General features: G+C 42.4%; 1 long non-coding RNA gene, 1 other non-coding gene and 1 pseudogene across 3 annotated transcripts in view; 2 read left to right on the top strand and 1 right to left on the bottom strand.

Moving 5' to 3' along the window:
* Positions 1–24837, top strand: part of LOC119925883 — an 84223-nt gene extending 59386 nt beyond the window's left edge. For both annotated transcript variants that reach the window (XR_005449838.1, XR_005449839.1), the window contains 2 exons: positions 7920–8041; positions 24733–24837. This is a non-coding gene — a long non-coding RNA (uncharacterized LOC119925883). The remainder of the gene's footprint in view (positions 1–7919; positions 8042–24732) is intronic.
* Positions 3254–3391, top strand: LOC119926134. The gene has a single exon (XR_005450039.1). It is a non-coding gene; the product is annotated as a small nucleolar RNA SNORA7 (small nucleolar RNA).
* On the bottom strand, positions 4264–4364 carry LOC119926384 (annotated as a pseudogene).
* Positions 24838–26446: the final 1609 nt, after the last annotated feature.

The following is a 26446-nucleotide window of genomic DNA, read 5'->3' as shown; positions in this document are numbered from 1 at the left end:
GAAGATGGTGAATATTGTTGGTCTTCCACCCCTACAGTACTGAAATGACCATTACTTTCTTCTGAGAAAAATTGAAATTTATGTTTCGAAGGAGAAAGAAATCTGTGAAGTGAGGAAAGATGAAGAGGAAAGTCTTTGCTCCTGAAAGGAGAGCTTTAAAGAAAAATACTTTCAGTCCCTTCCACCCCCTAACTCTTTCATAAGGAGAAAGTATCCTTCAACACCTCTGTTTTGTGTCTGGATTATTATGGTTGTTGGTGTATAAAATTGCAGTTTCATGTGTATAATTTATAAGCTCTAAAAATGATAAATAGACCCAAGCAAGAAGAGTGATTTGTGTTTAAGTCCCGAGGGTAGTTTTGTAAAGAAATTTAATTTCTTGGGGAAATTGTCTATAACTTCCTCTGAAGGATTAGTTAACTGATTCCTAGCTGGGGCGTTTTTTTCCCCCTTTACTTTGTTTCCTTCCGTAGTTAGATGTCTTGTTTAATTCCTATGGGCTGGAAAATGTACTCTAAACGAGCCTTCAAGGATGATAGCCTTCTAGGATGAAATAGTACCAATTAACACTCTAAATTCTCCTTCTGTTTTGTGGTATACATGGAAATTTCATTTATTCAGACTCACAGCTAACACATACAGCTAATACATTTTGGATTTTATGCTCCTATAAGAAGTACATGGTGTTGGAGGTCATTTGCTTTTTCACAAAGTGACTGACTTTTTGATGTTGATGATGATAATAAATGATGATGATAATGATGTGGAGGATGAGGTTGATGATGAAGAATATGTTCCATTGGGCCAACTACCGCATTTGAAATCTTTTTGAATTTGAGTGGATTAATGAAAACATAAAATCGAACATTAACTCTTAGCGGGGCCAGTGGCTCTAGGTCAGTACTTGGAGATATATGCAAAGCTTCTGGGGAGTTTCTACTATGTATGCAATGATTTAGGGGAGATACTACCACCACTGGAAAGGTACAGGGCTAAAATTTAAAACTGATTGAAATTCAGAGCAAGGCATATATGTTTCAGCCACTACAATTCCAAGCAAGCTCTTGGTTTAGTGGAAATACACCAGACTTGGGAGTCAGAGGATGTGGGTTCTAATCCTGGCTCCATCACTTGTCTGCTGTGTGACCTTGAGCAAGTCACTTAACTTCTCTGTGGCTCAGTTCCCTCATCTGTCAAATGGGGATTAAGATTGTGAGCCCCTGTGGGACATGGATTCTGTCCAACCTAATTTGCTTGTATCTTTTTCAGTGCTTAGTACAGTACCTGGCTCATGTTAAGTGCTTAACAAATGCCATTAAAAATACATCCCAGAAAAGCATCAGAGCAGCTGTAAATCGGGCTACCTTGTAAACCAGACAGATGGTCACAATACTCTGAGCTCCCAGAAGGGAAGGTTCACCATTTATCTAGAACAAGAGTACAATTTGAATTACCGCAACAATACCAGAGCAAACTGCAATATAGTCTTTGTCTTTCACAGTTATAAGAGAGCTGTCATTATTTTGGGAGTGGAGTGAGGCCGGGAAAGTCAGTCAATCAGTCATATTTACTGAGCACTTACTGTGTGCACAACACTGTACTAAGTGCTTAGGAGTGTACAGTATAACAATAAACCGGCTATTTATCCCCTACAAAACTAGGTCAACTCATGGTTTTGCATGCATCCGCCCATGACACTTCCTTCTTGCAATGACCTGTTTCTGTCTGAGAAAATCAGGAAGTCTTCAGATACTCAGATCTGGAGAAGCCATATCAGAGCATTTTTAAGTTATAAGTGTATGAGCTTCTATTATTTCAAAATGGTTCCAGATTTCAGTTTTCTGAGTTCAGGGGATCATTGTCTTCTTGGATTCCTTTCCCCACCTGTTAGGAGAGAGGCACTCCTGTTCAGAGGTCAGAATTTCATTATTTTGTACACCACTTGGCCTAATGGATAGAGCACAGGCCTGGAAGTCAGAAGGGCTTGGGTTCTAATTCTGACTCTGCCACTGTCTGCTGTGTGACCCTGGGCAAGTCACTTCTCTGTGCCTCAGTTCCCTCATCTGTAAAATGGGCATGAAGAGTATGAACCCCATGAGAGACAGGGACTGTGTCCAACTTGATTATCTTGTATCTACCCCGGTGCTTAGAACAGTGCTTGACACATTCTAAGTGCTTAACAAATACCACCATCATCATCATCTCATGTTTTCTCAAGGGCACTCTGCCCTACAAGGCACTCTCCATTGAGTATATGTGACAGCATTTCATCTTCTCCTTCCCAAATCTTGAGTATCCATCTGTGAGTCACTGTTCAAATCCAGACATTCTGGGCCCATAGAGCTTCTTTATGAAAAATATCAATAATCCTCCTTTTTTAGCTGCTTGATAAAAGTCCTGCGGTGTTATTTTTGTTGGTTATAATAGTATTAACTGGCATTTCAAGGAGACATGATTATCTCGGGCAGGAGTGGTTAGGGAAGAAACATTTGCGTTGCGGTGACCAAAACCTGTCTCACGGGTCAGCTGAGTTATACTACTTAAATGCTATTATACTGATGGCTTGTGATGAGCCTCTGACACAGACTAGAAAGGAGTGAGTCTTTAAGGAAGATAAAAGGCATGTTTTATCGAAGAAGGCAGAAATGTTGTTCTGTAATTTCACTGTGATCCAAGATCCTAACCATTTTATTTTACTGTTTTGGAAAGTACCCATAGTCATCCCAGAAGTTTTCTTCTTTGTCTTTTCAGCTGGAACATGCTAGAACAGCATTCATAAGCAAAACCCTTGTGGCATGCCCAAAATGGAATCTTTGAGCAGTTGGTGTATGAATAGTTATAGAGTTTTTACCCCTCTCCCCACTGCCACATGACAAATGATTTATTACATCACATGATGTTAATAGTATGATGATGTCATTTTATTGCATAGCTCTTTCTTAGGAATAGCTGTTAGGAATGTCTCTTCCAATTCAATTAAATTGTATTCTCCCAAATGCTTAGTACAGTGCTCTGCAAACAGTGAGCACTCTGATTGATTGATTGATTGCTAATAGGGATAAGAAAGGAGAGAAGATGGGAAGGGAAGAGAAAGGGAGAAAGGAAAGATGGAGGATGGGAAAAAAAGGAAAGGGAGCAGGAGGGAGATAAGGGAAAAACAAGAAGAGAAAGAAAGGTGGGGAAAGAGGGTGGGGAGAAAAAGAGTGTGGATGGAAGGAGGGAGAGAGGTGGGGGGAGGACCTCTAAAATTTACCTCCTCTCAGGATCACACCTGGAGAGTTGCCAGTACTCTACCAGTCTCAGCTATGGGAGGGAGAGTCAAGCAAAGGCATACCCATTCCATTCCTAGCTTGGGCAGTGGCTAGGAAGTGGAAGGCCATCTGCTACAAGTCAAGACTCCCCTGTGCTGGGCAGCAGCAGCATGGGAGAGAGTCAAGGGCAGAGACTGAAGTTTACTGTTGCAGAAGAAGGCAATGGTAAACCACTCTGTATTTTTACCAAGAAAACTCTATGGACGCACTACCAGAACATTTGCAGATGGAGGTGGGGCATTCTGGGAGAGACGTGTCAATGGAGTTGCTGTGGGTCAGGGATGACTAGACAGGATAACCCAAGACAAGATGAAAGTTTACAGTCATCAGACCCTGTTTTTTCCTGCTTTCATTGAGTAGCAGAAAAAGTGAAGTATTTTTAAGATATTTTATAATCAATCAGTAGCGTTTATCTAGTCTTTACTCTGGGCAGAACACTATATTAAGTGCTTGGGAGAGTATAATACAATAGAGTTAGTAGACATGGTCCCGCTCTCAAGTAACTTACTTTCGAACAGGTGAGACAAGCACTAAAATCAGCAAGGGACAGTAACATTAATAAATCAGTGGGTACTGACTCTGTGCTCATTATGTGCATAATACTGTACAAAGCGCTACTTTAAAGATATGTCGATAAGTGCTATCAGGAGGGAGGCTTCTCTCCCTGGGTAGATAAATTCGCATACTATAGGTTGGGAAAGGGGAGTGAGTACCTAAGTACTTTGGTGACATAGAAGTGCAGAAGTGGCAGTTAGGGAGAGGCAGAGGATGGGGAGATTCATTCATTCAATCATATTTATTGAGCGCATATTGTATGCAGATCACTGTACTAAGTGCTTGGGAAGTACAAGTCGGCAACATATAGAGATGGTCCCTACCCAATAACAGGCTCACAGTCTAGAAGGGAGAGACAGACAAAAAAACAAAACATGTAGACAGGTGTCAAAATTGTAAAAATATGGAACGCTTCCCGAATTTGCGTGTCATCCTTGCACAGGGGCCATGCTAATCTACTCTTTATTGTTCCAATTTTAGTATATGTGCTGCCAAAACTGAGAGATAAATCAAAGAAGGCCTCCTGGAGATGTGCTTTCAGGAGGACCTGAAAGATAGGGAGAGTAGTGGTCTGCTGGATGTGAAGAGGAATGAGGTTGGCAGTAAAATAAATGAGAGTGAAGTGAAATGGATGGCTTGAAAGGAGAAAAGTACCTGAGCTAGGGCATAGGGGGAGAGAAGAAAGGATAAGTAATGAGAAGAGTATTGATCGTGTGCTTTGAAGCCAATGATCAAGAGTTTCTGTGGAATGTGGAGAGGGAAGGGCTTGCGAAAAAAGAAGCTTGTGAAAAAAGAACCCACGAAGTCCGCTGAACAAGAACAATCTCATTTTTCTTTCATTCATTCATAAATAGTTCTTTTGTAACTTCAATGCTCCTTGTAAAATGGTGTTACAGACAAATCACCTGATTTTAACTGACCAGCCTTCTTTCAGGAGATAAATAAGTACATAGAAAATTAATCAACAAGCTATTCATTCATTCGATCGCATTTATTGAGTGCTTAACTGTGTGCAGAGCACTGTACTAAGCGCTTGGAAAGTACAGTTCGGCAACATATAGAGACAGTCCCTACCCAACAACGGGCTCTAGTATTTATTGTCTGCTGTATGCGGAGCACTTGTACTCTAGATTGACTGACATTTTTTTCTAATTCATTTACAAAAGAAAAAAAACACAGTTCATTGCAATGAAGAAACTTAGAAACTAATGTTCTCTTTTCTCCTCTCCCAGGATGAGGCTATTTGTGGTGCTGGCTTGCCTTCACATTCAGTTTTAATTAAGGACACTCTGTAGTTAGAAGTTCTCTAAATCAGGATCAGTTCTAGTTTGTCTAGCACCGTGTAGACTGGGTTTTTGCCTCAAGGCAGGGGGCTGGACAACTTGAACTCTTAGTGTCCCATCCCTTCTGAGGAGTCTATGATTCTAATTGGAAGGTCATAAGACGAGTAAAATAACAGAGAACTTTTAGAAAATCTCCCCTCTCCAACTACTCCTTCAGGAACCCCAAAATTAGCACTTTGTCTTCAACACATTTATTTTAATTGTTCTACGGCAGGAAATATAAAAAAGTCAACCTTGGGCAGAAGGAAAGAAAACGATTTGTTCCTCATTAAGTGTTTGAAAAGTCCAAGATAAACCTATTTAAAATTGATCTGATAAGCTGCAAAACTCTGATTCACTCACTGATGGGCTTTCCTCTGCTAATGGTGTACGACTAATATTTATCCATTACTTTGAGTCCCCATTAATCTCATATGTTGAGAAATGCCAACAAATGCAATTTCTAGGGTATTTAACCTTTCTGGGTTTGCTGTCTTGAGTTGGGACGAGTGAGATGCAGCATACTGAATTTCACTTAGTTTTCTGGAGTCCAAATTGCTGCGATAATAGCACCAAGACCATTTAAAATTAGCCTTCAGTTCTTTCACAGAGCAATCATACTTTCCCAGTGTATAATGAAGTTAAATTCACTTTTGCTTCCCACACTAACACTTCTATCTATTACTACTTTCCTTCCCTGGAAGGTGCTCAGGGCCCATTTTTCTCCCCTGTAATTTGACATCAGAAATGGTCACAAAGGAAACAGTGGAGCGGCATAAATGCCTTTCTAATGATCTTGAAAACCTCACTACAAGCTTAATAATTCTAATGTCTCACGATCAATCTTCAGTGAGCAGAAAAAAAAGTTGAAAAATTCCCATGAACTTCCTTAAATATGCAACCACTCAAGTTTATCTTTTTGCCTCAGGGCATTGCATCCTTCCCCGCTCTCCTCCTCCCTTCTTCCCCTGACCCCCTTTTCTATCTGGGCATGACAACTAAAGGCTTTTGAAAAAATGACCAGGGTGCTGAACAAAGCCTGTTGTGGCTGGTAATTGTTGAAATATCAAGGGTATTGCGTCCTCCATTACTTAAGCTTTCATTTGTGGCTTTCATGGTTTTGAGGAATGTTTATGGCTGACAGTCCTTTCTTTACGGCTCTATCCTTCAAGCTCTAGCTGATACCTCCGAGAATGACCGCTTGAGTGACTGATAAAATGTCAAGATGCCATTATTTCCAGGAGAGTGTTTGGGAGCAATAAGATCTGTTTCAATTTATCTCATCCACCTGAATTTAAGTCTTCAGGTATAACTTCTTTGGCTGCCACAACAAAATTATCTCGAGCCTTCGTTGAGAGCGGGCCGTGATGCTATGCAGAGAGGGCTGAAATGACAGCAGCGCCACGACCCTTGTTCTATATTTTACCAAGTGCGTTGGTACGATATTTTGGACTTAATTAATAGTCTCCATGAACGCAGGTTTATGCATGGTAATAACCATATTTTAGAACTTGTGAAATACTGCAACAAAAATCCAATTCATAAGGCAGATGGTAAAGGCTGGCTGGTGGAACAACAAAACAGGAAGATTTACAGGGAGTTTCAGGACACTTCAACTGGAATACGGTTCTTTTGCCAAAACCCTGTTATTTCACTAGAGGGTAACAATCTGTGTGGATCATTAGCCGTACTCATAAAGAATGAGATTGCGAAAGTAGTCAGATGAAATCAATAAATCGTCAAGGTTTTCTGGTAAAGCAGAAATGAAATTGCCTTAAGTGCATGACATCCCCTTGGTTGTTATTAATTATGTTATTCTTATGGATAAGCATCAATCCAATAGGTAATTTGATAGAACCTTTGAAATGTATTTAGAACACGCATTCACATTCTATGGGCAAGATGTCAGAAGAGAGGTAATAATAATGATGATGGCATATGTTAAGCGCTTACTATGTGCAAAGCACTGTTCTAAGCACTGAGGGGGGATACAAGATGATCAGATTGTCCCACGTGGGGCTCACAGTCTACATCCCCATTTTACAGATGAGGTAACTGAGGCACAGATAAGTTAAGTGATTTGCCCGAAGTCACATAGCTGACAACTGGCGGAGCTGGGATTTGAACTCATGACCTCTGACTCCCAAGCCTTCTTTCCATTCTTCCATTCTTCCATTCTTTCCATTGAGCCATGCTGCTTTTCTTGGGCTATTCCTTGGACAGGCAGCCCAATAGGCAAAACCTCATGCACCCTAAACCACACTGTTCAGTTTGAATCCAGATCTCCACCTACCCCACAGTGCTGACATAGCTGCAAACAGGAAATTCTGTGTCAGTGATGTGATGCAAATGATCTAACAGCTCTACCACTGAGCCTCAGAGTTTTGATATTAAGTACTGCCCCCCAAAAGCTGCTTTTAAATTGAAGTAGGATTCACCAAGGTTTTAACCCGACGAGACACAAAATTGCTAAGCATTAGAGATTTGTCAGATACATTGAGTCTGATATAGAAGCCTGGAAACATAGTGGAACCTGACCACCCATAAGGTTATCAAGCCCCTGATATCTTCCTGAACATTCAAAACAAAATGCGTTGTGTAATAGAAAAGTAAAAATGGCCTCAGAACATTGTAGAACACTAATTTTTCAGACTGGATTGATCATAGCAAATGAGCGGAGAACCTGAAAGAGTAGTCAGTGACCCTAACGCTATTTGTATTATTTTACTAGGAACCACAGTCGCAAGCAATGTGGAATAGTATGTTTTGTTGGGAGAAAACTGCAACAGATGACAGAGCAGCCTGATGTGCAGCTATCAGAAGAGGAATTCCTCTCCTTGAGCAGACATCTCTGTAAGACTGGGGGACCAAGCGATGATTCTGAAAACAGTAGCAGACCTTGCAAAATCCCTCTAGACTTTAAGCTTCTTGTGGGCAGGGATTGTATCTACCGACTCTGTTGTTCTGTCTCAAGCCCTGAGTACAGTGCTCTGCGCATAGTAAGCACTCAATAAATACCACTGATTGACTGATGGCAAAGGTCAAACTCAGCACCTGCAGGAAAGAACTACCTTTCCATGCTCCCTGGTGGAAAAAGCGTAAGATTGGGAAGTCAAGAGACCTGGGTTCTAATCCCGGCTCCACCACTTTCCCACTGTGGAACATTAGGGAAGTCACTTATGTTCACAGGCCTGTTACCGCACCTGTAAAATGAGGATTCAATACCTGTTCTGCCTCCCTCTTAGACTGTGAGCTCGATGGGTGACAGGGACTGTATCCAGTCTGACTGCACTGTATCTACCCCAGCACATAGTAAGAACTCAAAAAATACCACTATCATCATTATTATTATCATTATCATCGTCCTCATTATTCAGAAAATGTGCAATAGATTTTTAGTTGTGTTTAGGTCTTTTGAGGTGCATCTATGAGCCTTGTGAGGAACTCACCATCAGTAGGGTCATCTCCTAAAATGACAGCTACATATAGTAAGAATAATAAGCACTTACTATGTGCAAACACCATACTAAGTGCTGGAGTAGATACAAGCTAATCAAGTCGGACACAGGCCCTGTCCAGGTGGGCCTAGCAATCTAACTAGGAAGGAGAAGAGATATTGAATCCCCATTTTACTGAGGGGGAAACTGAGACAAGTTAATTAACTTGCCCAAGGTCACACGGCAGGCATGTGACAGAGCTGGGATTAAAACCCAGGTCTTCTTGCTCCCAGATTCTAGCTCTTTCCACTAGGCCATGCTGCTTCTCTTTAATAAACATGAATATGTTCTATATATATGTACAAAACACAAGAGCTCCCCCTCATCACCTTTCGTACTCTGTGAGCAGTTTTGATCCAGACACCAGATGGCAGGAATAATCAGAGCAAGTCATTTGAACTGAGATCCAGACATGGCATTTGTCTTTGCCCCCACTGAGGAATCAGAGCCTCTGGAAGTGTCTCCGAGCTCCTGACTGGAACCAGCTTTTGCCTACTCTATGTCTCAAAGCCCGGGGACCCCATGGCCTTTCCATTCTGACAACCCAGAAGGGAATAGGGGAAATCCTCAAGAGTCTGTCACTGCTTAAAGTTGAACTGAGGCTCACGCCCCGTTCCAGAAGCCACAGGGAACACAAATATCCCCCTCGTCACCACTCCAGAGGAGTGTAGGGACATTCTTCTGCATCAAACACAAGTTAAAAGGCCAAGAGCTGTTTTTTGTAGTAGAAAAGGATCAGTGAGTTCTCATTCCAATGATTTACTTTAAATGAGGCTGAATAAAGATAACAATTGTCGTGATCTTTATCCATTATTAGAGTCTTTTACCTGAAGCCATCAAAATATTTTGCCAGCATTGCAGGGAGCTAATCCTCATTTTAATAGCCTGTTGTAATCCTTCTTTTTCAGATGAAGTAACTAGATGTAAAAAAGCTTGTCCCGAACCACCCAGGGAGACTAAATGACAGTGGAAATTCCTCACTGGCATTCTGATCCTTAGGCCTCTGCAGAATTAATTTTTCCTTAAAGATACAAAAGGCCTAATATTAATGTCAAATGGAAACACACTGCAGCAAGCTTGCAGATAGATTTTTGTTGACTGAATTGTTTTCAAAAACTCCTTGGCTTGCAAAATAACCATGGTCTCTAAGGGCACCCTGCCCCCCTCCTCTCCATCTTTGTTTTTAGGATATTTGTTAAGCACTTTTACGCTCCAGGCACTGTACTAAGCTCTGGAGTAGATACAAGATAATAAGCTTGGACCCAGTCCTTGTCCCATAAGGGACTCACAATCTTAATCCCCAATTTGCACATGAGGTAACTGAGGCAGAGAGAAGTTGAGTGACTTGCCCAAAGTCAACCAACAGATAAGTGGAACAGCTGGGATTAGACCACAGGTTCTCCCACTTCCAGACCAGGGCTCTTTCCACTTGGCCAAGCTGCTTCTCTTCTGTTCCCAAACTCTTTATGAAAAGAGGACCCAAACATTTGTCTACAGCACTAGTTCTCTGGTTTTCATCTGACTCACTGCCTGATTTCATTTCAGATCTCAAGCAAATGAATCATGGCTATTCCCAGGTCTATAAATAAGCAAAATAAGCATAAGAAATCCCAAGAATCATTTTAAATATTCTGCTTCATTAGAAGTCGCACACATGAATTTTTCATGATAAATTCACATATTTATTTTCTTCCTCATGGTTTTGGATGACCCACAGTACCTTTTGCTGGTGGGTTGGTGGTGAACTTGCTTAGACCCCAAATCTGATGAGGTTAAAAGGAGAAAAATAATGATTAGCTTGTTTTATTTGTGACCAAAGGGGACCAGAATGGGGAGAGAAAGGTGATAGAAATAGCAATGAACTAATTTGTTACCTAGTTAACAAGACTGTGTTCCCAGGGATCATTATCACCAATGACAGAGTGTTCTTCAGATTTATTTAATCATTAATAAGTGATTCTGAGATTCATCTCTGTAGAAGAGACAATGGCAAAAATATGTCTTGCCCTGGAGGAGACATCCTGGTCTTAATTTTCCCTTCTGTGTTATTTCTATTGTCTTAAATATCTTGCCTTATACCTGTTTCCTTGGAAGAGCATTACTATTTGTTGACCTAGACAATCAAAATCCAAAATGGCATCCATTTCCAAATATCTACATATTCTACAAAGCATTTTTGGGGGCACTAATTTTGATTTACATAGACTTTTAAACAACTCATAAGTATTTATTGAACATCTACTCTAAACTGTTAGCTCAGCAAGAGCAGGGAACTTGTCCATCAACTCTGTTATATTGTACTCTCCCAATCACTTAGTACAGTGCTCTGCATGCAGAAAGTGCTCAATGAATGTCATTGATTGATTGACTGATTACTATTATCTGGGAGGGTGCAATAGAAAGTACATGATCTCTGGCCTCAATAAGACATAAAGATTTGTACAAAAAGGATATTGGGGAGAGAGGGGCTTAGGTGATATAGTAGGGCTGAAATGACAGTGGGGAGATAAAAATGTGGGGAGATGTAAAACTAATTGGTGGAAATCAATTGGAGCTGTGATTTCAGAAAGCCTTGGAAGATGGGGAAAGCAGTGACCTGTCAGATTTCAAGTGAACGGGAGTTCCTGGCAGGAGGGAGGGAGGAGTTGGGCAAGTATACTGTGGAGGTGACCCAGGGCTGGGGATTGGTGTTGTGAGATCAGCAGAAGGACAGAGAAACAACAGAATTGAATTTGATGAAGAGACTGGAGTTGAGGATGTGTAGCTGTGCATATTTCATGTTATCAGGGATTTTCAGCCCCAAATTCCAACTGAAATAGCCACTGGTGGCATCACTTTATGGATCCTAAAGCACTCATATTCCTTCCTTGGCAGAACCAGCAGACTGGGGAATCTCTGCTTTGAGTACCCCAAATCCCTGCACCCCTATCATTACCACCACTCTATCTTGAGCACAGATGCTTTCCTGAAAGTGAGAGGGTCATAGAGGACTAGCCTACCACCTCTCTTGGCCTGGCAAAAGGAAGCTGGCAGAGAAAATGCTCCCTCCCATATTTTCCCAGGTCCACATATTTCCCCGGCACACAGAGCTCCCCCTCCAGCCCCTATGGCACGCAGACACCAAGATCTGAGATCTATGTAATATTTAATAGTCTTTTTTGCAAATATTCTTAATCAGGTAACAATCAAACAGAATTTCAGTTCAAACAACATTTCCCTAGACCTAATGCTTTCCCCCTAAGTTGCCCTGGGATTCACATTCCTCTGGTTCTTTCTCCTCTTCTCTCGGCTTAACCCAGGTTCCAGTCTCACCCATTCTGAGTCCTTCAAATGCCATGATTTCTCAGTATTGTTTCTCTAGCTCAGGGGCAGGAAACTCACTCTTCCAGCTTCCTTTCTCTCGATAATAATAATGATAATAATAATGGCATTTATTAAGCACTTACTATCTGCAAAGCACTGTTCTAAGTGCTGGGGAGGTTACAAGGTGATCAGGTTGCCCCACGGGGGGCTCACAGTCTTAATCCCCATTTTACAGATGAGGTAACTGAGGCCCAGAGAAGTCAAGTGACTCACCCAAAGTCACACAGCTGACAAGTGAAGGAGCTGGGATTCGAACCCATGACCTCCGACTCCGAAGCCTATGCTCTTTCCACTGAGCCACGCTGCTTCCCCAAGCCAGGATCCCTAAACCTTCAAGATATTCTAATTCCCAGCCAGGATCATCTCCAATACCTCCCTCTGCCCACGTCCTTCCAGGGTCACAGATTCCAACTTCCCTGTGCCCTGCTTTCCTAGGAATATGGCTCCAACATCTCACCTCAAAAATAAAGAGGACCATCTTCCCCAGCTACCTGGATCCCCCTCCTTTTTAAAAAAATGATATTTATTAAGTTCTTATAATATGCCAAGCACTGTTCTAAGCACTGAGGATGATACAAGGTGATCAGTTTGGACACAGTCCTTGTCCCTCATGGGGCTCATAGTATAGTTAGGGGGGATTAAGATTTAATTCCTCTGATTGGTTATAAGTTAATATAAGAAATTAAACTTCCCTCAGAGGGGTACTTAAGAATTACTCTCTCCATCCCTTAATGTGGGAGCTAGTTGGAATTGCAGTCATAGCATATGGAAAGGAAAAGTTGGGTAGGGAGGCCAATGGGTTATACCGGCCTGGGATAAAGAGTTGAAATCTCCATGACATTTATTTATCTGGATTTTAATATTCATTCATAACTGTATTAGGTGTCCTTGTCCCTTTACTTGCCCCGTCTCAGTTTGCATGTTGGTGGCAGTCAGAGAGTAGGGAGAAAGCAGGGGGGAAGACTAGGGAGTAGTTGAGAGATTAGGCCAATCTTATCAAATATACATTTCAAAGGCAAGTATGCTTGAGATCCATCTGTCTTTCCATCCCTCACCCAACACTCAAGAATCACTTGATTTCAAGGTGAAATCAGAATCTCCCCAGTCTCGGGAGTAAGTTAGGAACTCAGGAAAGCTTTATTTTCTGATTCTGGTCACTAGGGAACAATTTAGCACACTCACAGTAATCTGAGAAATAGTATTGTGCAAATTTGGGAGGTAAATACAGACACCAAAGGTGTCTAAAGAATAATTCCATCAGAGTAGTTTACCCTTAGGGAGAACAGAAATCTGCATTTCTACACAGGCAAAGTTAAGTTTGTAAAAGGACTGGTGGAGGGCAGAAGAGAAGAAAGGGAAGTGGGCCTTAGTGCTTAGGGATTATGACACATGAGGCTTTAAGAAATAAATGTTGTATTAGAAAACTATATTACACTTTGCTTTTTCAATTGTGTTTCATTGCTTTTAACCTCAGAAGGCTGCAATCAGCTAATGTGGGCAACAAATCAGAGTTGGTGGTTCCATTCTTGGTCTACTTTGATCTTTGAATCAGTTCAACTGTGATTGTTTATTAAACAGTTACTATGTGGAGAGGACAGCAGAGTTGGTAGACACTTCCTGCCCATAAGGAGCTTACAATTTGGAGGGGGTAGACAGTAAAATCTGAGGGGCAGCAATAGGCTATAAGGATATGCACATAAGTGCTTTGGGTGTGAGTATGAGGGTAGTATTAAAATACTTAATGGGGCACAGGTGCATAGGTGATGCAGAAAGGAGGGAGAATATGGTGGGGGAGATAAGAGGTTTATGAGGGAAGGCTTCCCGGAGGAGATATGATTTTAGTAGGGCTTTGAAAAAATTGAAAATGGTCAAATAGTCCCTATGAAAATACCCACCCCAAGTCCTTGACCAACCTAGTGTTGATTGTGGAGGCTATTTGTCTGGTTTTATACTGGACAGTGCATTTTTTAGCAGGCGTGTCTCCTGTCTGCTACTGCACCAAGCATCTTTATGCTCAGTGTTCCAGTTTTTAAACACCTAGTCACTATATAATTGTTGGAAATTTCCACAAAGAACATTTTGGTGTGTGTCCTTGTGAGGATTTTACTTACCTACTACAGCAGAGATCACTGTTGCTTATGCTATAATGAATGTGAGAGAGACAGTCTTCTTAACAGTTCTTTTTAAACCCTTATGAATATTGCCAGGTAGTACTGCACTAATATTGCACTAATTGTTCTTTTAAGGTATAGTATGCACTGGTTTTCATTTTAGATATTTTAATAGTTATTACTGATTCAGTTAGTTGAATAAAAAGTGTGCGCAGTAGTAGTAATTAACTAACTAGGGTATTTGTTAGGTGCTTACTATGTCTCAAGCGGTGCTTTAAGCACCGGGGTAGATGAATAATAATAATTGATAATAAAAAATATTATCATTATTATGATGGTGCTTATTAAGCACTTACTATGTGCCAAGCACTGTTCTAAGCACTGGGGTAGATACAAGTTAATGAGGTCAGACACAGTTCCTGCCCCACATAGGGCTCACACTCTTATCCCCATTTTACAGATGAGGGAGTTGAGGTACAGAGAAGTGAAGTGACTTGCCCAAGGTCACACAGAAGACTCGTGGCAGAGCTGGGATGAGAACCCAGGTTCTTCTGACTCCCAAGCCCATGCTGTATCCACTAAGCCATGTTGTTTCTCCTTAATTATGTCAGACACAGTCCCTGTTCTTCATGAGACTCACAGCCTAAGGGAGAATAGTAGTAGAAATAGTAGCTGTAGTAATGTTATTTATTGAGCACCCACTGACTGAAACACATTCTACTAAGCATTTGAGAAAGTACAATGGGTGCAAAGGTTATGGGGAACGTGTCTGCCATTTCTGTTGTATTGTACTCTCCCAAGTGCTTAGTACAGTGCTCTGAACATAACAAGTGCTCAATAAATACCACTGACTCATTGACTGATATTCCTTGCCCATGTAGGGCCTACACTTTAATAGGGAAGGTAGTCAGACGCAATACTAACAAATCGTAGAAGTGGTAGGAAGAACAAGAATCAGATAAAACAAATATTTCAGGTGGAAGAATCAGAATGAATGCCATGAATATTTACCTAATAGTAATAATAATGACATTTATTAAGCACTTACTATGTGCAAAGCACTGTTCTAAGCGCTGGGGAGGTTACAAGGTGATCAGTTTGTCCCACGTGGGGCTCACAGTCTTAATCCCCATTTTACAGATGAGGTAACTGAGGCACAGAGAAGTTAAGTGACTTGCCCAGAGTCACACAGCTGACATTTGGCGGAGCCAGGATTTGAACCCATGACCTCTGACTCCAAAGCCCGGGCTCTTTCCACTGAGCCATGCTGCTGGTTAAATCCATAAGCTCCAGGGGTCTCTTTGGGTTTAATATGACTCGGGGAGTGTGAATTAATCAGATAATGTTTCCTCGCTATGGGCAGGGAATGTGTCTACGAATTTTGTTATGATGTACTCTCCCAAGTGCTTAGTACAGTGCTTTCCACACAGAAAGAGCTCAATAATTGTGATTGATTGATTGCATGATTGCATGATTGCATGAGAAGATAGGATTGTAGGAGGACTTTGAAGGTGGGGAGAGCTGAAACCTGGTAGATTTGTTGAGAGGTTCCTTCAGGCCAGGGGAACAGCATGAATGAGGGATCAGAAGCACTTGAGTTGAAAGCAGGGTTCAGTTAAAAAGTGAACTTGAGAGCTGAAGAATATCAACTGGGAGTAGGGAGTGAATATCACTGATAGTTACCAATCAATCAATTGTATTTATTCATTCTTTCATTCAATCATATTTATTGAGTGCTTACTGTGTGTAGAGGACTCTACTAAGTACTTGGGAAAGTACACTGTAACAATAAACAGATACATTCCCTGCCCGCAGCGAGCTTACGGTCTTGAGGGGGAGGGATTAGTGAGTGCAGAGCACTGCATTAAGCACTTGGGAGATGACAATGCAACAGAGTTTGTAGACATGTTCCCTGCCCTCAAGAAGCTTATAGTCCAAAGGGGGAGATAGACATTGATATAAATGACTAAATAAATTACTGATATGTGCATAAGCACTTTGGGGCTGAGGATGGGATGAATTCCAAATGCCCAAAGGGTACAGATCCGAATTCATAGATGACACAGAAGGGGGAAGGAGGCAGAGACAGAGGGCGTAATCAAAGAAGGCCCCTTGGAGGAGAAGTGGCCTTAATAAGGCTCTGAAGCTGGGGAGAGTGGTGGTCTGGAATATATGGAGGGAAAATGAGTCCCAGGAAAGAGGGAGGATGTGGGAAAGGAGTTGGTGACAAGATAGACAGGTTCACTGTACAGTGAGCAAGTTGGTGCTAGAGGAGTGGAGTGGGGGGGCTGGGTTGTAGTAGGAGATTAGTGAGGTGAGGTAGGAGGGGTCAAGCTTATTAAGTGCTTTAAAATGCTCCAAGTGCTTTAACTATCAGGTAAGTAGATATGTAAGGTATGTAAGATGAGGAGACTTGAATCGATGGAAGGGATTTTAGCAAACAGTACTAATGCTTGGGAATGTACAGTGGAGTTAATAAACATGATATTTGCCCTCAATGAACTGATGATCTAGTGTGGGAGCCAGACACTAGAATAAATTACTAAAAATAAGTGCTTAGGACAGTGCTCTGCACACAGTAAATGCTCAATAAATACAATTGAATGAAAATAGGAGTCAAAGGTCTATAAATAACAATAATAATAATAATGGCATTTATTAAGCACTTACTATGTGCAAAGCACTGTTCTAAGTGCTGGGGAGGTTACAAGGTGATCAAGGTGTCCCATGGGGGGCTCACAGTCTTAATCCCCGTTTTACAGATGAGGTCACTGAGGCACAGAGAAGTTAAGTGACTTGCCCAAAGTCACATATCTGACAAGTGGCAGAGCCGGGATTTGAACCCAGGACCTCTGACTCCAAAGCCCATGCTCTTTCCACTGAGCCACGCTGCTTTTATAAAGATATGTACATAAGGGCTACAGAGGTTATGAGTAACCAGTCACACAGTCAATCCTATTTAGTGTGTGCAAAGCACTGTACTAAGCACTTGAGAGAGTATGGTACAACAGAGCTGGTAGACACATTCCCTGCCCACAGTGAGCTTGTTGCAGTTTGTTGGAGGAGACAGACACTGACATAAATGAGTATAAATAAATTACAGATATCTATCTCCCAAATGTTTAGGAGATATGTCCTGAAATAGAAGCAGAAGAAGGAGAAGCAGCATGCCCTAGTAAATAGAGCACAATCCTCAGAGTCAGAAGGACCTGGTTTCTCATGCCAGCTCTGCCACTTGTCTGCTGTTTGACCTTGAGTAAGTCACTTAACTTCTCTGTGCCTCAGTTACCTCATCTGTAAAATGGGGATTAGGATTGTGAGCCCTATGTGGGACAGGGACTCTGTCCAACTCAGTCACCTTGTGTCTACACAAGCACTTAATACAGTGCCTGGCACTGAGTAAGCACTGGACAAATACCATTAAAAAAGTAGCATTTGAGGAGGTGAGAGATTAATCAGGGAATTCCTCCTGGAGGAGATGGGATTCCAGAAGCCAGTGGTCAACAGTTCTTTTGTTTGCATGGAAGGTGATGGGTAGCTGTGTGGATGTAGGTGGAGAATAGAAGGGGACCCAGAATTGAGCCTTGAGGGACACCCACGGTTAGAAGGTGGGAGGCAGAGCAGGAACCTGCAAAAGAGACTGAGAAGGAGTGGTCAGAGAAAAAGGTGGAATACCAGGAGAGGACTTTTTTTGTCCTTTGGTATTTGGTAATCAATCAATCAATGCTATTTATTGAGTGCTCACTATGTGCAAAGCACTGTACTAAGCACTTGGGAGAGTTCATTACAACAGAATCAGCAGACATATTCCCTTCCCATAAAGGTCTTACAGTTTAGAGGACGACATGGACTTAAATATAACTAAATCAATGATTGATTTGTAATTTATAACTTAAAGATACATACAGACTTGCTGGGGAGTGCTCACTATGCGCCAGGCATTGTATTAAGCTCGTGTGGGCAGGGAACATGCCTAACAACTCTGTGATATTGTCCTCTCCCAAGTGCTTAGTACAGTGCTCTGCACACAGTAAGTGCCAATAAATATGGCTGATTGGTGGATGCATCAGGATTTATCCTATACTGTCATGAATACTGAATCAACCTCTTAGCTGACTTCCCTGTGCCTCCTGCCTCTTCACTCCAATCCCTACTTCACTCTGTTACCCAGCTCATTTACTAAAAAGAGTTCAGTCCATAGTTCCCCACCCCTCAAGAGCCTCCGGTTGTTTTCCCGAGCAGCTCCACATTAAGCAGAGGCTCCTTAGCATCGGCTTTGAAGCCCTCAATCAGCTCGATCCATCCTAGCTTACCTCACCGATTTCCTACTACAGCCTAGCCTGCACTTTTCGTTCCTCTAGCACCCTACTGCTTGATCAATCAATCAATCAATCATATTTATTGAGTGCTTACTGTGTGCAGAGCACTGTACTAAGTGCTTGGGAAGTACAAGTTGGCAACATATAGAGACAGTCCCTACCCAACAGTGGGCTCACAGTCTAAAAGGGGGAGACAGAGAACAAAACCAAACATACTAACAAAATAAAATGAATAGAATAGATATGTACAAGTAAAATAAATAAATAGAGTAATAAATATGTACAGACATATATACATATATACAGGTGCTGTGGGGAAGGGAAGGAGGTAAGATGGGGGGGATGGAGAGGGGGACGAGGGGGAGAGGAAGGAAGGGGCTCAGTCTGGGAAGGCCTCCTGGAGGAAGTGAGCTCTCAGCAGGGCCTTGAAGGGAGGAAGAGAGCTAGCTTGGCGGATGGGCAGAGGGAGGGCATTCCAGGCCCGGGGGATGACGTGGGCCGGGGGTCGATGGCGGGACAGGTGAGAACGAGGTACGGTGAGGAGATTAGCTGCAGAGGAGCGGAGGGTGCGGGCTGGGCTGGAGAAGGAGAGAAGGGAGGTGAGGTAGAAGGGGGCGAGGTGATGGACAGCCTTGAAGCCCAGGGTGAGACGCAGATTGATTGGTAGCCACTGGAGATTTTTGAGGAGGGGAGTAACATGCCCAGAGCATTTCTGGACAAAGACAATCCGGGCAGCAGCATGAAGTATGGATTGAAGTGGGGAGAGCCATGAGGATGGGAGATCAGAGAGAAGGCTGATGCAGTAGTCCAGACGGGACAGGATGAGAGCTTGAACTAGCAGGGTAGCGGTTTGGATGGAGAGGAAAGGGCAGATCTTGGCAATGTTGCGGAGCTGAGACCGGCAGGTTTTGGTGACGGCTTGGATGTGAGGGGTGACCTTGATCTGGTTTATCTTGTCACTGATCCCTTGTCCATGTCCTCCTTCTGGCCTGGAGCACACTCCCCCTTCATATATGACAGACCACCACTCTCTCCATCTTCAAAACCATACTAAACATCACATTTCCTCCAAGAGACTTTCCTAACTGAGTTCTCATTTCCCTGCTCCCTCTACCTTCTGTGTCAGCTATGCACTTGGTTCTTTACCCTTTTCATTCATTCATTCATTCAATCGTATTTATTGAGCACTTACTGTGTGCAGAGCACTGTACTAAGCGCTTGGGAAGTACAAGTTGGCAACATATAGGGACGGTCCCTACCCAACAACAGGTTCACAGTCTAGAAGGGGGAGACAGACAACAAAACAAAACATGTGGACAGGTGTCAAGTCAACAGAACAAATAGAATTAAAGCTAAATGTACATCATCAACAAAATAAATAGAATAGTAAATATGTACAAGTAAAATAAATAGAGTAATAAATCTGTACAAACATATATACGGGTGCTGTGGGGAGGGGAAGGAGGTAGGGCAGAGGAGATGGGGAAGAGGAGAGGAAAAAGGGGGCTCAGTCTGGGAAGGCCTCCTGGAAGAGGTGAGCAACATGTGATATTATTTACCTCCCCTCCAGAGCACTTCTGTACATATCTGTAGTTTATTTTAAGATGTCTCCCCATCTAGACTGCAAGCTCCTTGTGGGCAGGGACTGTGTCTACCAACTTGGTTGTACTGCGCTCTCCCAAGTGCTTAATTCAGTGCTCTGCACACAGTAAATACTTTATAAATGTCACTGCTTGATTGATTGATAATAACGGCATTTGTTAAGCGCTTACTATGTGCAAAGCACTGTTGATAAGTGCTTATATGTCACCTTCAATACTATTTGCGGTTTGTATGTTGAAGTCTAGCATCATAACCTTGACCTATATGAAAATAGGCTTGATTTCTGCAGGGATTGTCTTTGGAGATGATCTGTTTCCCTCAGATTTGGTCTCATTGGTATATTTCCTTACTTAATGGATATTAGTTTGCAGCATGATGTAGAGGAAAGAGCACAATCCTGGGAGTCAGAGCACTGGAGTTCTAACCCCAGCTTCCCGACTTGTCTGCTGTTTGACCTTGGGCAAGTCATTTAGCTTCTTGGTGCCTCAGTTTCCCCATCTATAAAATGGGGATTCAATGCTTGTTTTTCCTCCTACTTAGATTGTAAGCCCCGTGTGAGAGAGCCCCATTTGATCTAATTGCCTTATATAGACTCCTAGTGCTTATTTCAGTACTTGGCACGTAGTAAGTGCTTTACAAATACCACAATTATAATTATTATATTTTCTTTCCTGCGCCTGTGTATCAAACTTCATCAGGATTCAGGGCCCGAGGCAAGGCCCGTCTGTTGGATTAGCCTTTTGTTTAATTGATGTGGGTCTATGGTGAGGGAGGCAATGTCAGGTCATTTGTGAAATTAGATTTGTGTTAATGGCGCAAACGGGGCCTACAGAGTACAAGCTGGCCTCATTCTCCTACCCCACTAATTGACAGCAGTAGGTCAATATTTTAGAAAACGGGTTTCTGGCTGAAGCTCAGGAAATATTTTCTTGATCATTGATGGAATACCCCATATTCAGCCCACATTTTATATGGATCGCCTCACATATCTTTACCGCTGAGGTTGTCAAGGAGCCGATGACAAGTGAGACTCGGCAGTGTCCTGGAGGAAATATGTGCCTCAGAGAAAGTGGGGAGTTTTGATGGCACATACATATTGTGCTGGCATCGTTGACTGATACAGGAAAGAAAAGTCAAGATTAAAGAAAACAGATCCACAGTGGGAATCATAGAGTGGTGACAGAAAGACCCAGTTCTAAATCCATGTAGTTTGCTTACTTATTTTTAAAATGTATGAAGTAGGCCCGTTGATGGCCTAGGGGGTTCACGTATATTGTGGAAACAACAAATTACAATTTACGATGGAAATAAACCGTTTTAGTGATTCACTGTCACCAGAACAGAGATGATACCCGACTCTCAATCTCTTTTACTTTGGACTCAAAGCACAGTGACAAATGCTGTCCAGATGTCTTTCAGAAATAAATCTCAGGATTAAATCAATTTGGCTTAAACTCAAGCCAGAGAAGAGGCGGTGCTGTTGAGAGGAAAGGGGAAGGACTTCCCAGAATTCAGCAGGAATGTTTCATTCCTAGGGCTGTGGTGAATTACAGGTTCAGAAAATGCACGTAAAAACTGGAATGGCTTTTATCAAAAGAAGATTGAACATTGTGGAGTTTTCCTGAGGTTTGTGCCCTTTATGTAGGGACAAGGATGCCACTCTATACAAGTCATCCTTTGCCCTGGGTTCAGATGGGACAAAGAGCAGAAAGAAGATGGTTGTGTCTGGCCTGATAATAATAATAATAATGGCAGCATTTATTAAGCATTGCTGGGGAGGTTACAAGGTGATCAGGTTGTCCCACAGGGGGCTCAAGGTCTTAATCCTCATTTTACAGATGAGGTAACTGAGGCACAGAGAAGTTAAGTGACTTGCCCAAAGTCACACAGCTGGCAATTAGCAGAGCCGGGATTTGAACCCATGACCTCTGACTCCAAAGCCCGGGCTCTTTCCACTGAGCCATGCCTGATTATCTTGTATCTATTCCAGTGCTTAGTAAGTACTTAACAAATATTTCTTATTATCATTATCATCATCATCATCATCATCATCAATCGTATTTATTGAGCGCTTACTATGTGCAGAGCACTGTACTAAGCGCTTGGGAAGTACAAATTGGCAACATATAGAGACAGTCCCTACCCAACAGTGGGCTCACAGTCTAAAAGGGGGAGACAGAGAACAAAACCAAACATACTAACAAAATAAAATAAATAGAATAGATATGTACAAATAAATTAAATAAATAAATAGAGTAAAAAAATATGTACAAACGTATATACATATATACAGGTGCTGTGGGGAAGGGAATGAGGTAAGATGGGGGGATGGAGAGGGAGACGAGGGGGAGAGGAAGGAAGGGGCTCAGTCTGGGAAGGCCTCCTGGAGGAGGTGAGCTCTCAGCAGGGACTTGAAGGGAGGAAGAGAGCTAGCTTGGCGGATGGGCAGAGGGATATGATTATCATCATATTTATCATTATCAAAGACCCTTGGACAGAGAACTTGAGGAATTGATTATAGTGCTAGTTTTTTGTTTGGTGTTATTGCAATCTCTCACTCCTACCAGCTGTGTTCTTGCTCGAGCTGAGCGTACAAGAAGTGAGTAAGTAGATAAGGGTGCAAACAGTGCAATGTGTGCACTTAATGGGATCCACAGTCAGTTAGCAAGGTAAAGGGGAATAAAAGACCAGCAAGATGATGATGATGATGATGATGGTATTTGTTAAGTGCTTACTATTTGCCAAGCACTGTTCTAAGCACTGGAGTAATAATAATGATGGCATTTATTAAGTGCTTATACTATGTGCAAAGCACTGTTCTAAGTGCTGGGGAGGTTACAAGGTGATCAGGTTGTCCCACGGGGAGCTCACAGTCTTAATCCCCATTTTACAGATGAGGTAGCTGAGGCCCAGAGAAGTTAAGTGACTTGCCCAAAGTCACACAGCTGACAATCGGTGGAGCCGAGATTTGAACCCATGACCTCTGACTCCAAAGCCTGGGCTCTTTCCACTGAGCCACGCTGCTTTTCTGCCAAGTGGCAGGGCCAGGATTAGAACCCACAACCTCTGACTCCTAAGCCCGGGCCCTTTCCACTAAACCATGCAAGAATCAAGTCTTTCCAGGGTGTCTCTATTCAGATCCTAACTGACCTCAATCAGACAACCGGGACTCAGTTTCATTATTGGTAAAGCGGCTCAGCACCATTCATCCACTATATAGGGGCGCTGGGAGGAATATATATATATATATATATACATATATATATATTTATATATATATGAAGGTCTTCAAACATATACAGAGAAGGGCAAACTGCGGCTGCCGTCTAAAAGTATCACTGAAGCTAATGGGGGTTTCAGCTTCGCCTGCAGTGGATGTATCATTTGAATTCTTAAAATGAAAAATATCTTTGTTATGTTTTGCATGGATCAAAACATACATAAAATCCGACCAAATGGAGAAAATGAGAAGGACACACGCTACTGCCTCAGCATGATAAACAGTGGTACTCAGATCTGTATTAATGCAGCGACAAGCTGAAACATTCCTAACTCTTTGCAAGCAGACTGAACCGAAACAAAATTAACACATACATCACAAAGGGAACTAGGAATCACACCGGCCATCCTTCTGTACATCAGACCTACCTCCTGGTGGAAAAGGTTAATGTTTAAACCCGTCGCCCTGGCTGGGGCTGGAGAGAGGCCTTTCTGGACCCCAAAAACCAAGTAAGGAAAAGACACCAATCTCTAAGATGCTTGAAAATGAAGCTGCCGAGAACATCTGCTGCTTTTACTTTTAAATATACAGTAGCACTTACAATCGCTCAGAGGAAGACTTGGCTAGTCACTGCGATCTGGGCTTGTCTTTAGGCAATCTCTTAAGAGACTTTATTGGACATTTACTTTGTGTGGAGTACTGTACTAAGTACTTGGGAGGGTTCCATTAAGGAACTGGACTTTTATGGACAACAATTGTGCTATTTGGTGAATCCCTTACAGATTGGCAGCCTTGAGGTTGGCATAGCAGTGCTTTCCCTAGTCTTTAGAGTATTGATTTTGCTGGTACTAGCAAAGAAGGGGTGGGGCAGGGAAAGCAAGTGGGATTAGACCCTCCTCTCACCCCCCCGTCACTTTTTTTTTTAAATCATATTTATTGAGCGCTTACTGTGTGCAGAGCACTGTACTAAGTGCTTGGGAAGTACAAATTGGCAACATAATTTGTTGTCACTTCCCCCTTCATCTCCCTGCTCTCACACCCAGTAAATGCTGCAGCCACTGTCTTGGCCTCTTCACCCATAGAAGTGAGCTATGAATCCAAACTCTGCCAGTTGGACTGCGAAGCTTGCACTATGCACATTTTAAAGTAAAACCTGATCTTGTTTTCTTCAGGGATTTTAGGGCATTTTAAATTATTAAACATGAGATTCCAGGCAAATGCTGCAGACATGTCAGCCGCTGCTACATCACCGCCCCAGGAACAAGCTGTGAATCTAAACTGTGCTAGAAAAGCCCCAGTTCCCCACCTGGACACATTTGGACTAAAGAGCTATCATTCTGCTCATTTTAAAACAAAAAGCTGATGGGATGAGGACCAATCCTGTGGTTTGATGCTGGTGCCACTACTGCTATTTTCTTTCCCCCTCCTCCAGAAATCAGATCCAGTCTTGGGGAGCCAATTCGAGAAAGACTCAGCAGACACATTGGCATCTACCACTGAGATACTGTCTGGGGGAACCAATCAGAGGAAGCGAAAAATGCCCTGAAAATAAATGCTTCTAAAGAAAGTCATCTAGAAGCATTTTTTTTTTTGTGGTGGATTATATCTTAGTAAGGTGCAAGACTCTTGTATACCCATATTGAGATTGCCATAAAGATACTAGACAAGATCCCTGCCCTCAAGGACCTTACAATCCATATGGGGATACAAACATTAAAATAAATTACAATTTTAAAAATATATTAACAATAATTGTGGTATTTTTAAGCACTTACTTTGTGCCAGGCACTAGACTAAGAACTGGGGCAGGTACAAGCAAATGCGGTTGGACATAGTCCATGTTCCATGTGGGACTCACAGTCTTTATCTCCATTTTACAGATGAAGTAACTACATAAATGTTGTGTACATGCAAGTGTTCAATAAAAATAATTGTGGTGTTTGTTTAGTGCTTACACTGTGCCAGACACTGTTCTAAGTGCTGGCGTGGATATAAACAAATCATGGTGGACACACTCCCTGTCCCATGTTGGACTCACGGTGTCATCAGGTAACTTACCGGTGCCGAAGAGGCAAGAGGAAACGTGGTGGGTGGATGAGAGATTAATGAGGGGAGGCATCATGGAGGACATGTATTTTAAGAAGGGCCTTGAAGATGGGGACAGCAGTGTTATGCTGGATGGGATGAGGGAGGGAGATCCAGGAAGAAGGGAGGGCATGAGCTAGAGGTTGGTGGTGATAGAGAAATAAAATTGAAGCCCACTGACTCAAGGGGACCAAAGAGTGAGAGCTGGAGTGTAGTGGAACAGCAGTGAGGAGAAATAGAGGAGAGAGAGATGAGTGACCATGGGTCCATATTTACTATCTGTCATCAACAGGTAGCAGATATGGACAAGAACTCTTAAAAGTATGTGAAATTATTGTGAAAAGCTCTCCATAAGCATAGGTCTGACACCAAATGTTTGGCTGCTCTGAAGCAGGTAAAGATTTTCTGCCTCTTCCTGTTTTGTGTGCCATTGTGATGGTACATTGTGTGTTGCAAGCAGCAATATATAATGATCCCATATGGAAGTCTGTTCAATCCCCGAACCTAAAGGTGCCCTCATTTAGCTCTCCTTCCTTACCTCACTGATCTCCTACTACAACCCAATCTGCATGCTTCACTCCTCTAATGCCAACATACTCACTGTACCTCAATTTCATTTATCTCACTGCTGACCCGTCTTCCCAATCACTGCGGACAATATCACTGTCCTCCCTATCTCACAAACCCGTAACCTTGGCGTTGTCCCCGATTCATCTCTCATTCCACTCGTGTATTCAATCTGTTGCCAAATCCTGACAGTTCTACCTTCTCAACACTGCTAAAATCCACCCTTTCCTCTCCATCCAAACTGCTACCATGCTGATCTTAGCACTTCTCCCATCCTGGCTTGATTACTGCATCTGCCTCCTCCCTGACCTCCCAGCCTCCTATCTCTCCCCACTCCAGTTCATACTTCATTCTACTTCAAGCATCATTTTTCTAAAAAAACATTCAGTCCATGTCTCTCCACTCTTCAAGAACTTCCAGCGACTGCCCACCCACCACCACAGCAAACAGAAACTCCTTATAATCACCTTTAAAATATACAATCAGCTCTCCCC

This window comes from Tachyglossus aculeatus, chromosome 3, assembly GCF_015852505.1.
Source record: "Tachyglossus aculeatus isolate mTacAcu1 chromosome 3, mTacAcu1.pri, whole genome shotgun sequence".
Classification (NCBI taxonomy): domain Eukaryota; kingdom Metazoa; phylum Chordata; class Mammalia; order Monotremata; family Tachyglossidae; genus Tachyglossus; species Tachyglossus aculeatus.
The sequence above is the reverse complement of the archived record's forward strand: the minus strand, read 5'-3'. Positions and strand labels throughout refer to the sequence as shown.